The following is a 14,095-nucleotide window of genomic DNA, read 5'->3' as shown; positions in this document are numbered from 1 at the left end:
GCATTTGCTTATTCATGATCACTTAGATCCTATTTCACCTCTAATTAATCAAAAATGTAACCTTCCTGAGTTCTGTATCTAATTTGCACAAAATCGTGATGACGTAACTCTGTGTCCGACGCCTTTTGTCTGCATGCACACACCTGTTCTTAAAAACTCACACAAGGGATTTCTCCTACCCGGTGTTCACACACCAAAACTCACACCAATGAATTTACACTCTATATTATTTCTCTTTCACACGTTTGCACGGTTCTTGGGGTCTTAGGCGCTTTCTTCTCAATTATGTACACTTACAATTTTAATTGAGATTTGTTACAGCCTTGAAAAAGCCCTGGCGCAATTCGCCACAGGGGCGAAACACGTGTCTGCTGTTCACGCTTTTATCTACACAAATAAAGCAACTTTTCTATAAAGCAAGGACTCTCTTGATTCTATTTAAACAAAAAAGGATTGAGCCTAAGGACACTAAGATGTAACGTCTAACACACTCATCATCCCCTTCAAATACCTTACTGTCCGAAAACTCAAGAGGTCCAGAGTTTTCTTGAGTGTGTTATCACTTTCAAAATCCTGTGAAAACTGATGTGGACTTGGATTCCTCTGTGGACCACCTCTTTTCTGTAGAAAACTGTGTGAGATGGTGTCGACAGCTGCCGACCGGTCCAGCAGCACCAACATCGCTGGAAAGTCCCAGTCAAGCGACGTCCTGATAGTGTCCGTGACTTCGAGCAAGGCGGCTTCCGTGCTATGAGATGCACGAAAACCTGACTGAGGGGTCCAGTATCTTATTCTCTTCCAAATAATTAGAGAGGTGTTGATTTTATTATTGTTTCCATGATTTTGAACCTACATGGGAGAAGAGAAATAGGTCTATAGTTTAGCACGTCTGTAGGATCTGCTAGTGCCTTTTTCAGCAGAGGTTTAACATGCAATACTTTCCAATTACGAGGAAAGATAGTTGTGGCTAAGGAGATATTACATATGTCTGCCAAAGTATCTGCCAGATTAGGAGCAAGCTAGGTGGCAGTGGGTTTTAAAATTGATCCTGACTTGGCCTTAGCCAATAAGGCACCCACCTGTTCTCCCGTGATAATGGGCAAATCATTTAGACTCGGTGAGCCAGGGATTACCTGAGGAGCCTGCCTGTCATATATATCCTTTGTTTTCCCAAAGGAGCAAAATATGGTGTCAATCTTATTGGTGAAATGGGACGCTAAATGGTTACAGAACTCTTGTGTTTCTGGCGGGTGCCGAGATGAAGTCTCCTGGCTGTATTGCAGCGGTTTATATACCTTCTATGGGCCTCACCAGAGCAGCGTCCATTTGCTGCTGATTTGGACTTTCTCCACCTTCATTCTAATGATCTACATACAGCCTTCTTCTGTTTTAGTGTGGCAGTTTACCATGGCGCAGGGGCTAATCTGGCCTGAATTCTTACTCTCTGCACAGGTGCGATCACATCAAGTTGTTGTTCCATTCTTTTACCTTCCAACGAGGAGCCTGTCCTTTTGCACTGCCTGGTTTTTCTACTGGATTGGAGGTTATGAAACCTCGAATGCTACCGGCGCGGCGGAACAGAGCCCCTGCGATTATACGTAATCGCGCAAATGGGTAAAGGGGCTTGAAACAGGCTGGATTGACAACCAAAGCCATCCATATCTCCAACCTGGTGCTTATTACAGGCCAACACATACTTGCATATTGTTTTGCTGAGTTTGGTTTAAACGGAACAGCACCCTTCTCCACTCCTTTAATTAAGATATAGAGGGAGTTGATCCTTACTGGAGATTACCCACACAAGTATTGTTTTTGGTCAACATCGGCTCGATTTAGACTCTAAGTTTACTTCCTTCGTGATACTACAAAATGGCCCCCACGTTCGTGACCCAATCACGTCTAGCCTCACACTCTTTTTAACCGGCATTGACCCCGCCCTCCTCCTCTACCCGGTTCCAGCGGCGAGGGTTAGGTGCGTGAAGAGCATCTCGGGGATTCCCAAGTAAGTGAAGCAGCTCCGCTTTTTTAAATCGTGGCAGCGTTTGATCGTTTACGCTAGGAGAGACTTAGTTCCCGAATGGTTAACCATATTATGATTAGCGGGTCTGAGGATATCAGGTCACCTTCCAGCCGGGTATGAGTCTGACATTACCGCGCTTAACACACTAGCGGTAACAGAAATAATTTGGTTTTGCCCCCACGCAGGAAGTTAATTTTGGCATCTTATCAGCGCGTAAAGCATGGTATCGCATACCGATCTAGAACACACTTATACCCCAGTGGTGTCGTTTTTTGCATTCACTAGCCTCCCAGCCTCTACCCTTATAAGTACCTGCTCAGTACACCGGCATAAGAGATTAAGGATAATCTCTATCGCGTTTACTTTCTTAATGATACACCGATTTCAAAATATGCTCACCGAGTCTATAACAAGGGCCTTTGTAGTTAACTCCGAATAACAAGATATATCACGCTCCTTACTTTGAGGTCTGGGCCACAACTGTCGCGCACGCCTTTGCACATCTCACTGCGTGGGCTCCTTACTATAAATCAGGGTAACCATATGTACCTGCTCAGTACACGGGCATAAGAGATAAAGGGTAATCTCTATTGCGTTTACTTTCTTAATGAAACACCGATTTCAAAACATGCTCAACGAGTCTATAACAAGGGCCTGTGTAGTTAACTCCTAATAACAAGATATATCACGCTCCTTACTTTGAGGTCTGGGCCACAATTTTCGCGAAAGCTTTTGAACATCTTACTGCGTGGGCTCCTTACTATAAATCAGGGTAACCAGAAATACTTTAGCCAAACTTTTAGCGCATTATACAGCGCTTGAGGTCTGGGCCACAATTTTCGCGCACGCCTTTGCATATCTTACTGCGTGGGCTCCTTACTATAAATCAGGGTAACCAGTAACACTTTAGCCTTACCTTTTAGCGCATAATACAGCGCTCCCTTAGGCATCCCTTACGATTAGAGTAAACGCCGTTGGGAAGAAACTATAAGACTACCCAGTCACTGTACATTGTTCACAAGGCACTAAGATCTTTCCCTATACATAGCCTTGTGGTAGAAGATCTACCTGAAGCTTTACCCGCTGGACACTGTCGTTATCTGACTGTTTATAACTTTAGGTGAGTTTTGAATAACTGTGAGCTAACCATACCATTCTAGTATTTTTATTCCTTTTAATTTTAGTTATTTATCGCGCCACTCTCACTGAGTTTCACATTTGAGAGTGCATGTTACACTTGTGCAATGGTGTGGTGACACGCCTGATTTTTACTGGCATGCGAACCGCACAAGGATTACAGTCACTGATGCAATTGTTTTCAATCTGTTTGTGATCTGCTTTCCCTCTTTCCTTAACAGGTATTGACAGTCACAATAGAAGAAGGGTAATATAGTATTGTTCTCCATTCACCCATTAGTTTTGCAGCCACATGAGCATACATACACCACACTTTAGGGAATTAATGTAAACAGTTTTTTGCACCTTTAGATACTTGCTAAATAGTCATCTGGGTCCTGAAGAATCGCTTGTTAACCTTACAGTAGCGAGAAACATGTTGAACGAACTATAACAAATTCTGGAGGATAGCTGGAAACATAACTTTCCATCACTCCTCTAGAAAACCGTTTTTAACTAAAGCAGTGGCCCTTCTGAATAAATCATTCCCGGTACCACTAGCTTTATTTTAACTCGCTACTCCACATCTACCCTCTAATTCTGGCCCTATATCCGCACTTCATCCATACGGCTGTTGGAAAAAGATCTCCGCCAAAGAGCCCCTCTATGAGGTGTTGCCCGTTGGGTATTGCACCGCCGACCCAACAAGGAGCAGCCCAGATGATGAAGCATGACACCTGAAAGGGTGTGTGAGGGCATTGAATCCAACAAAATGGATTCCCAGGGTTACCTTGCTGTCACCCTGCCTTAATCATTCACATCACAGACTGTACCATTCCCTCCTCCCTCTCTCTAGGAACAGCATGGCAAGTTTTGTAAAGAAGCATTATCCATAGCCTCAAATTGCTAAACTTTGAAAACGTGTACACTTTTTATACTGGAACCACTGTCAGTAGTTAAGTCGGGGCTTACAACATTTACTTGAAGGGCTCACTCTAATAATAAAGCCTTTCAATTAATGAACCATAAATACAAGATTGAACAGCATTAACATATGGGCAAAAACATTACCTTAACTGCAGACATTGCCCTTCCCTGATCCATAATGTAGTGCTGCAAACTGGCAGCCAAAGGGTTTGTGCTGCAGGGGGTTGGGCCTACTTGTCCCAAGGACAAAATGCACATGAAATCTTGTTGCCCTTGACCCCAAACAATATGTCCTGGGCGTCGGGCTATAGGAATTCCACTTCCCTGCGCATCGAGTGCACCGATCTCTGAAGTCCAAGATCACTGCACCGATTTCGATTCAAGGCCTGCTGTGCACCTGCAAGAATCATCGTATCGGATCATTGCATTGCATCGAGGCACCAAGTTTGTCGCATCGTTGGCGCACGCAGTAAGAAACCGACACATCACCTGCCCACGCAGTAAGAAACCAACGCATCACCTCCTCTCCAGGAAGGAACCAACACATCACCTCCACTGCGCAGCAGTAAGGAACCAACGCATCGCCTCCCCCCGAGCAACGAACCGATGCATCACCTTACCGGAGTACAAGAAACCAACACATCACCTTCGCTGCGGACCCTTTTGTTTGTTTGCGTGACGCACCCAAGTTAATTTGTGTGAAAAGTGTTGCATCTGCAATTTGCTTTGAACTGAACTATTTCTACCATTTGAAAGTCGTATATTGTGGAGTTTTGGTTTAGATAAAGATTACTTATTTTTCTAAACTGGTGTAGTGTTTTCACTGTATTACTGTATGTGTTCACAAATGCTTTACGCACTGCCTCTGAGATAAGCCTGTCTGCTCGTGCCAAGCTACCAAGGGGGTGAACAGGGGTTATTTTAGTAGTGTATCCCCCTTACCCTGACTAGAAGCAGGGGTCCTTATTTGGACAATGGTACCTACCTCTGCCAACTAGAGACCCCCATTTCTAAACGGGATCATCTGCTGTAAAATCCAGTCCTCAAACTGGGTAGAACGCAAGTGATTAGGAAAGTTGCCGTAGTCAAAGCAGGCAAAGGGAACAACTGGACCCAAGTAAAATAATGGTACAAATGAATAAGTTAGATAGTGTAATTGGGGGGAGGGGGGGAGCAATGTTAATTGGGAAATCGATGCGTTCACCCATAAAAATGAACTATTATACTGATTAATGGAATCGCCCATTCTGAACTCCACATCTACCTTGACACGCAAGTACCTGCGACCTATGCCCGGGATTCCTGATTGATGGGTCACAGGTGGGAGGGTGCATAGCTGGCAGGCAAAACACATGGGCAGGAAACTCTTGATCAACCCCAAAGAGGGGCGCAGCAACATAACAATGGTCAGGGGAGATTGACCAATAAAGCACACATGGCTAAAGGGAGTACACACTCCCCTAAAAACATCATAAAATCAAATGCCACATGAGTTAGAGCTCAGTCAATCAAGACCCGGCACGCGTAGTGATAACACGTTCCACATGTCGGACACATTCCCCACTGGCTACACAGAGTTCACGTTAGGTAGTAGCCTTTTGACCATTAATTTATGACTCTAGCAGCCAACATTCCTCACCATATATGGTATGCTGGAAACCTTTATTGCTTGTTGTAATAATGTATATAGGAAGAGTGCTGGACAGTGGAGAAACAGCAGCCCTCATCTTCCTGGAGGGTCCTCCTATCACAGACCCTGTACGGACTGCAGCCTGCCTATCACAGACCCTGTACGGACTGCAGCCTGCCTATCACAGACCCTGTGAATACTGCAGCCTGCCTATCACAGACCCTGTAAGGACTGCAGCCTGCCTATCACAGACCCTGTACGGACTGCAGCCTGCCTATCACAGTCCCTGTACGGACTGCAGCCTGCCTATCACAGACTCTGTAGGGACTGCAGCATCCCTTTAACAAACCATGTAAGGACTGAGGCCTGCCTATCACAGATACGATATAGACTGGCAGGCTGCAGTCCTCTTAGTATCTGTGATAGGCAGGCTGCAATCAGAGACCCCTGTAGGGACAGCAGCCTGCCTCTCACAGACCCTTTTAAAGACTGCAGCCTGCCTATCACAGACCCTGTAAGGACTGCAGCCTGCCTGTCTCAGACCCTGTAAGGACTGCTGCCTGCCTATCAGTTTAAAGACTGATGCCTGTACCAAGGCTGCCTTTGCCCTTCTATAAGATTTAGTAGTACATGGGACTGCTCTATAGAGGAAAATTGTGATGTATTTTAAATGATATTGGGATGAAATAGATTTTTAGGTGCCGCAGACACAAAAAAGGCTGCAATAATAGAGCTGGTGAGTTTGAGGGGAGGCAGCTTAGGGCATATTCAGGAATCAATATGACTGTTCTGGTAATTTAATGTTTACAGCGCCCTGGAAACCACTATCTGGATATGTGTGGCTGGTACACGTGACATGGAAATATGTGGCCTGATACCTACAATCAATAGGTGTGTGGCAGGAACTTAAAATATGTACATATGTGGCCTAGTACACATGATCTGGAAACATGTGGCCTGGCACTTCCAATCTATGCATCTGTTCCAGATACTTATATTTCAGATGTGTGGCTGATACTTGTAATCTGGATATCTGTGGATAAAACCTGTAATCAAGATATATGTGACTGGCACTTTAAATGTGAACATGTGTGGCTGGTACGTACAATATGCATATGTCTGGAAGTTGATGTAGAGGTTATTTTTCTATGAACAACTTCACTTTACAGATCTACAGTTGTCACCTGTGCGCTTTCCTCTTTACAGGTGAAGCTCCAGGACTGGCTGCGACGTCTGAGGAATGAGACAAGATACATTCAGGAGTTTAAACTCAGGGAAGAGGAACAATATGACACCGTGAGGGTGAGTGGCAGCCCTGTGTTCTTGGTATTTGTACCCCTTTCATTTTGTATGTTCAGGTCTCTGCATGTGCCGGCCTAAGCTAGAGATTCAGAGAAGACGATGGTTCACCCTCCTAACTGGGGTTTGCCTCCACCAGGTAGACAAAGTGGCTGCACAGTCACTGCCCTGGGGGTTCAAGGACCCATATCTCTTTCCACGGGTCTTCATGAAATTCACAAAATAATGATTTACTCTTCCAGCCTTTATGCAGCAATCACAAGCTTCAAAGGTGTATTTCGGAGTATGTATGTACATATCTTAGCCAACTGGTGCTGAGTGTGTGCATGTGTGTGTCTGTATTTGTGCATTTATGTGCATGTCTGTTGGTGTGTCAGTCATCTGTGGGACTGCATTTGTTTGTCTGTTTTTAACCACCTCCCTGTCACCATGCACATGCATGTGTGTTTGCATGCAGCTATATATTTGTAGGTTTATGTATGCTATGGTGTGGAAGAATTTGTTAGTATGTGCATGCATGCATGCATCTCTGTGAGTGCATTGTCTGTGCATTTGTACATGCATATGTGCAGTTGTGTATGAAAATGTCCATGCATGTTTTTATGTGCCATGTTACCGTTGCTCAGCTGTTAAAATCTAACCCCCAAAACGTCAACAAGCACAAACTTTAATCCCAGAAGTCCGCTACAATGTTCAGGTGCATAAGTATCAAAATGGGCCTAGCCCTAGAATATATTAGGTGTAAAGTTAGAACAGCAAATTAAATAAGTTCAACATTTGTTATTAGGTGAATGGAGCTTTATTGTTGTTGAGATTTGTGCTTGTTCACCATTTTGGGTCAAGTTTATGACCTGAAGTCTTGTGATGAAGCGGGTCAGTTTTAGTGTTTTCTGTGGGATGTGGAGCTCATTGGGAAGAGATGTTTGTCTCAGACCCGAACTAGTCAGGAAAAATAAAAGTTATTGTGGGGTCTTGAGGAACTTATGGACAGCTCAGATCAATTTAAACTCATTATTTCCTGTTCTTGATCGGTTTTGAAGAACTATTGGACCAGCTAGTTGTATGGTTTATACTTTCTCAGTAAAACTGTGCATTTGTTGGACAACCTAAAAGTCAAAACTGCTCGAGACTCCATACACACCATCGGGATATGCTGGCCTTTGTCCAGGCTAGCTCACAGTGCACCATCTGTACCCCTAACCCAACAAGGTAACAGGTGCAATGTGCAAACTCAGAACACAACAACCCTGACTCCCCAAGGAAATCATGGAAACAGAGCTAGAACCTTTTAATTTGGTAACTCATGCGTTTCCAAAGGAAAACACAAGAAATACTCAGATTGGCATTTCAATATTTATTGAAGCAAAAGGATTCTTGTGTAAAATACGTGCAATGCAATGATCAATAGAAGGAAACAAAATAGTGTAATCAGCATTACGGGAACGGTGAAGAGAATAAACAGTTCAACCAGTGTGCTGTTACATAGATTCCATGTTTGGATACAAGTACTCGTATATTTTGTGCTTCTAGCATGCGCTCCCTATCCTAGTGGACCTAGGTTGGGTGAATCTGCCAGACTCCCTGTAGGGTGATCTAACTCCACCGTTACTTGTGGGTAAGTGGGAAAGAAATCGTACTTTGCTAGGAGGATTGAGGAGGCCTCTAATACCAGCAAATACATTTTCCTGATTGTAAAAGAATTCACCTCCCCGGCCTCTATCACCCCCAAACGCTCCTTCTCAAAGTCCTGGGTTACTCAAGTGGCAAGCTTTATTGCTAATAAAATCATTAGTATCCAGGCAACTTTCTCTCCAGCTGCAGGGGCAGCAACTTCCATCATGGCTCGGCCCTCCCTCCAACTTGCGTAGGGGCAGCCCTTTCTTGCTAATTTCCCTCCTATTGCACCACAAGACTCGCTTGAGATTCTGGATAAGATGCGATCGGGGTCACCTCTAGACCCCTGTCCGGCAAAGGAACCTTGCCAAATTGGCGCACGTGATTAACCCTATGGTCAACCCAATTTTGAATCGCTCCCTTGAGGCAGGAGTCGTGCCTCCTGCTTGGAAGGAAGCCTTGGTCCTTTCCCTTCTAAAGAAGCCGGCACTAGATCCAGGCACCCACGCCAATTACTGTCCTATTTCGCTGCTTCCAGTTTTGGCTAAGGTGACTGAGAAGCATGTGCAGGCAGGCCTGGCGGATTTTGAGGAATCTCACGGCATACTCCATCATACTCAGTCCGGTTTTCGGTCTAACATGAGTACGGAGACGGCACTGCTTGAGGTGTCGGAAGCAATCAAGGAGGTCCAGGATAATGGAGGAAAGGCACTGCTGGCGTTAGACCGTTCCTCATGACCGTCTCTTGGAGATTGGGGTAAGGGGAACGGTTTTTAGGTGGTTCGAGTCCTTTCTCTCGAATCGGCAACAGACAGTCTGGGCCCCGCCGTACTCGGCTGCAGTACCGCCATTGGAGGTGGGAGTCCCCCAGGGGTCGATTTTAAGCCCCACTCTCTTTAATATCTATATGTCCCCTTTGGCGGTGCTGGCTGAGGCCTGTGGTGCCCAGATTGTCTCATACGCCGATGACACCCAGCTTCTTTTCAACTGTAGCAAGAATGGGGTCTTTGATGGAGAGCTCATTAAGAACTGTCTGGGTGCTATGTTCGGCTGGTTTCATTTAAACCAGCTGAAACGTAACCCTGACAAATCTGAGGTCCTCTTCTTTGGGTGTCCACCGGACCCATGATAGAAGTCCTGGTGGCCGGCTGATATCCATCCTCCCTCTGCCGAGACAAGGATGGCAAAGAATCTTGGAGTCAAGATGGACACCGGCCTGTCCTTTAAACCACAGATTATGGGCCTGGTGGGCCAATGCTTCAGGATGCTGAGAATGCTCAGGAAATTCCTTCCTTGCCTATACATTGCCGACAGGAAAAGTACGGTGCAAGCCTTGGTAGGGTCCAGGCTTGATTACGCCAACGTGCTATACCTCGGCCTTCCTGACTATCTTCTCTCGCATCTGCAGGTGGTGCAGAACTCGGCCGTTCGTGCAATCTTCGGCCTTGGCCGGAGGTTTCACGTCGCGGGCCTGTTGAAATCCCTCCATTGGCTTCCAATACGGAAACGCATCGAGTGTAAGAGGCTGGCTATGGCTTTTAAGGCACTCCATGGCTCTGGCGCAGGTTACCTAAGGAATCGGCTGGGATTTCAAGTTCCACCTAGAACTCTTCGCTCTGCGTCCCTTTCATTGGCTACTATTCCGGCTGTTAGGCGTGCTCACATCGGAGGTCGCTCTTTTAGATATCTTGCACCCCGAGCCTGGAATGCACTGCCACTGTCACAAATAAAATGCGTGACCCTATTGTCTTTCAGGAAGGAGCTTAAGACGTGGCTGTTATGCAATTAATTCCCCTCTGCTGCGATGGTTGTGTTGTCGGGTCTGACTGCGCCGGGACACTCTGTTCGAGTAGCTGAGCGCTTAATAAAACTCTATATAACATAACATAAGTGTCCTCAGGGAACCTGTCTCGGTGTAGAGACGGGCACCATCATTCTCCGGAGTTAAACAATAACCAGCAGGGCAGGAATTCTGACACGGGCGACCTCAACAGTGTCAGTGAAATGCCCCTCTTTCTAAACAAAGGAGTTATGCAGTTTATATAATAAACGTCACCCATGTTACCTTGCCGAAGCCCCAATCAGGTCGCCATTATTGATACTATGTCTGTGAAGCTGTCGCCAAGCGTACAATAAGAAAAAAAAACATTTTTCGCAGTGGACTTAGCCCTTGTACAGAACGTTCACAGCTCTTGATAAAATGCCTACAAAGAAAATGTAAGGAAAGCCATTTCAGATAATATTATCCTTTATTGGCACGCAAGTAAATGTGTGTCAAATGTCAATGTACGGAAAGATGTTAAGTTTACAACGCGAACATATAAAATGGTGGTGCTCGCACCCAGGCCTAAAGTGACCACGTGGCACCTGCTCCTTGGGCATAAGGTGACTAAAAAGGTTCCTAAAAACTATGCATAAAAATATAAGATTAAAGTATTAAAACCTAAAATTCATTTTGCTCTTTAATATTTAAGGCTTAGTGAAAGCCAAGTCATTTAAAATAGAAAAAGATAGAATTAAAGGAAAAGTTTGTTTTAAAAAGCAATTTTGCATGTAAAAACATGGGCCAGTTAAAAAGCTCCACAGCTCGAAACTGCCTGATTGTTTACATGTCCTGAGTAGTAGACAAAAATTGCTGTTTCCAGCTACTGCAGACGATTGTCCCGTTGGCACCCGTCTCACCAGCTTCAGGGAGCAACTATGTTCAAATCCACCTTCCGCTGAAGGTAGGATGGCCAGTAGTGCAGCTGCAGAGGATGAGCCAGGGTCCAAATCACCAGGAGCTGAAGCATCCCAGGAAGGCTCATAATATGTGTTTAGAAGCAACGGCAATCGTGCAGTACAGGTGAGTCTTGAGGTACCCACCAGCATTTCTAGGTCTATAGAATGGACCGGTTGCATACCCAAGGATATGTCCAGGGCAAAAGTGCACAGCTGTCAGCAGAATACGGGCTGCACACAGTGTAACCAGACAGGCAGAAAGAACAAGAACCAGTTGCCATTCGGTTCTTGAAGCAAGGGTGTGCAAAAGGACTGCATCATTCTCTCACAACACAATAGCACATTTTGTAGTGCCATCACCATTTGGCCGAGTGACAGAACATCCATTTCGGAGCAGAATCTTGACAACAGGACAAGCAATAAGCCTCCAAAAATGCTTCCAAGCACAGAGTATATGAAAGATTGATTAACTGAGAAGACCGTCTAGAAGGTACTAACCAATAGGCAGCCAATTTTTATTGAAAAGTCTGTAATCCTTGTGGTGTTAGAAATTTTGTTAATGTGGTGGTGTTCCCCGAAAAGGAGTGGGAAGTTGGTAGGGAGTAGCGACTGTTTCTCAGAAGAAGACCTTGCAACTTGAAGATTAAACATCTTCCTCGCAGACTCCTCACATCAACAAGAGGCATTGCGGAAATTGCTAGTAGATGAGGCTAGAAATTCCTGGCTCGCTACCCAGAGTCGCATTTATCATTCTGGGGATAAAACTAGTAAAACTCTGCACTAACACAATGCATCAGACACATATTGCATATGTAACAGGCAGGAGGGGAGTTAGGCATGCTGGGGATTTGGCCATGACCCAGTGCTTAGCCACCTTTGTCACTGTGCTCGCAACCACCTGGGTGGAATTTAAATCACTCTGTGGTTTGTTGGAGGACTTGCCCATTCAGCCCCTGTCTGACTTAGACTGAAATGTACTGGACAAGGACATCATCTGCAAGAAGCTGGGGTTGGCTCTGCCTCAGCTCCACCCGGGAAGGACCCCAGGTCCCAACGGTCTCCCAGTGGAGTTCTTTAAGGATTATCAAGGACTACTTATTTACCCTCTCTGGAATATGTTACAGTGTAGCATCAAAGTTCACATTCGAAATTTGTATTGAAAGCCAAATTGTCGCATCCCTAACTGTGCGGGCAGGTGGAGATAGCACTTGTGTACAATAGGTCACAACCGCAGACACCGTGAACAGATATGCAACCCCCGGCTTCATCCGGCAGCACCATTGATCATTCAGCATCAAATAATTTCCATTCGAAAGCAATCTGAATACGGACAAATTGGAGCAGCTAGGGTGTCTTGTAGTTCCTAGGAATTCCCATGGAGCTGCGTTTTGGATGACCTAAACTGAGGGCTTGGTGTCAAAACCGACCCTGGACACCCCCAAAGGTTATGTAAGCCATTAGACCAGCCAGCTCTACAGTGCCCCAACACCCCCCTTTATTCTACAGGGGTGTAGGTAGTTTCTGACAACCACTGAAAATGACAACCCTGATTCCTCAGGGATCATGGAAAACCATACAGTACTTTACGCTCAGTAACTCATGCTCACTTATTCTCTCAGGAAATATACACAATGGCAATTAGGACGTTTTCACTAAGTATTTATTATCCACCGATAGTCTTGTGTAAAACATATGTGCTGCGATAATCAGGAGACACAAGCATACAAAAGAAATCGCTAGTTAAAATATAGTAAATACATTTCTACCATGGTGCTAATAAGATGAACATAAGCAGTTCAGATAAAAACAGTAGCACTTGCATATTTCTAAAATGCACGCTGTTAAATTTGGGGGTCTCTAGTTGGCACAGGTAGGTACTTGTGACAAATGGGGACCCTTGCCTCTAGTCAGGGTACGGGGGTACACTCCTAAAATAACCCCTGCTCACCCCCCTGGTAGCTTGGCACGAGCAGACAGGCTTATCTCAGAGGCAGTGTGTAAAGCATTTGTGAACACATACAGTAATCCAGTGACAACACTACAGATGGAAACCACACCAGGTTTTGTATCAAAAATAGGTATTCTTTATATAGATTTAACACAAGACCGTACCAACAAAAATCCAAAATACTGTGACTTTAAAATGGTAGTTTTAGCTTCGTTCAGTTCTCAAGATGCAACACTTTGAGTCAATGTACCTTACAATGCATTGCGCTTCCACAACAATCAATGTTGCTGCGATGGAAATGCGGCAAAGTTCCGGTGCAAAGAAATAAAGACGTGAAGATCTTCCAGATGCGGCACACTTCTCCGATGATGCAAGAAGTCTCGATTCGATGAGTCAGCTGCAGTGGCGACACCCTTGTTCAGCGATGCTACGGCAACAGCCTCAGCTGCGGCACTCTTCTCCGACGTTGTGACAACAATGCGACCACTACAGTGGCGACATCCAAGATGACGACGGCGTGCTTCTCCGGAGGATGCGAGCCGCTTTTCTCGATGCGGTGCAATATGACAGCTACAGTGCCGACATTCAAGATGCGACGGCAGCAGCAGCGACGGCGACACGCATCCTCTTTGTTGCGAGGCACTTCTCTCGATGCAGTGCAGTACGACAGCTACAGCACCGATATTCAAGATGCAACTGCAGCAACACGTTTCTTCCTCGTTGAGTCTCGCTTCCAGCTCCTTGCTAAACGCAGTCCCTCAGAAGGCCCATAACAGCAGCAGGCACTCCCAAAAGAACTCTGGGGAGCTGGGGGTTGAAG

General features: G+C 45.4%; 1 long non-coding RNA gene across 1 annotated transcript in view; it reads left to right on the top strand.

Moving 5' to 3' along the window:
• Positions 1-8,198, top strand: part of LOC144827024 (uncharacterized) — a 139,132-nt gene extending 130,934 nt beyond the window's left edge. Inside the window, exon 3 of the long non-coding RNA XR_013609982.1 lies at positions 6,900-8,198. This is a non-coding gene — a long non-coding RNA (uncharacterized LOC144827024). The remainder of the gene's footprint in view (positions 1-6,899) is intronic.
• Positions 8,199-14,095: the final 5,897 nt, after the last annotated feature.

This window comes from Lissotriton helveticus, chromosome 4_1 (genome assembly GCF_964261635.1).
Source record: "Lissotriton helveticus chromosome 4_1, aLisHel1.1, whole genome shotgun sequence".
Classification (NCBI taxonomy): Eukaryota; Metazoa; Chordata; class Amphibia; order Caudata; family Salamandridae; genus Lissotriton; species Lissotriton helveticus.
The sequence above is the reverse complement of the archived record's forward strand: the minus strand, read 5'-3'. Positions and strand labels throughout refer to the sequence as shown.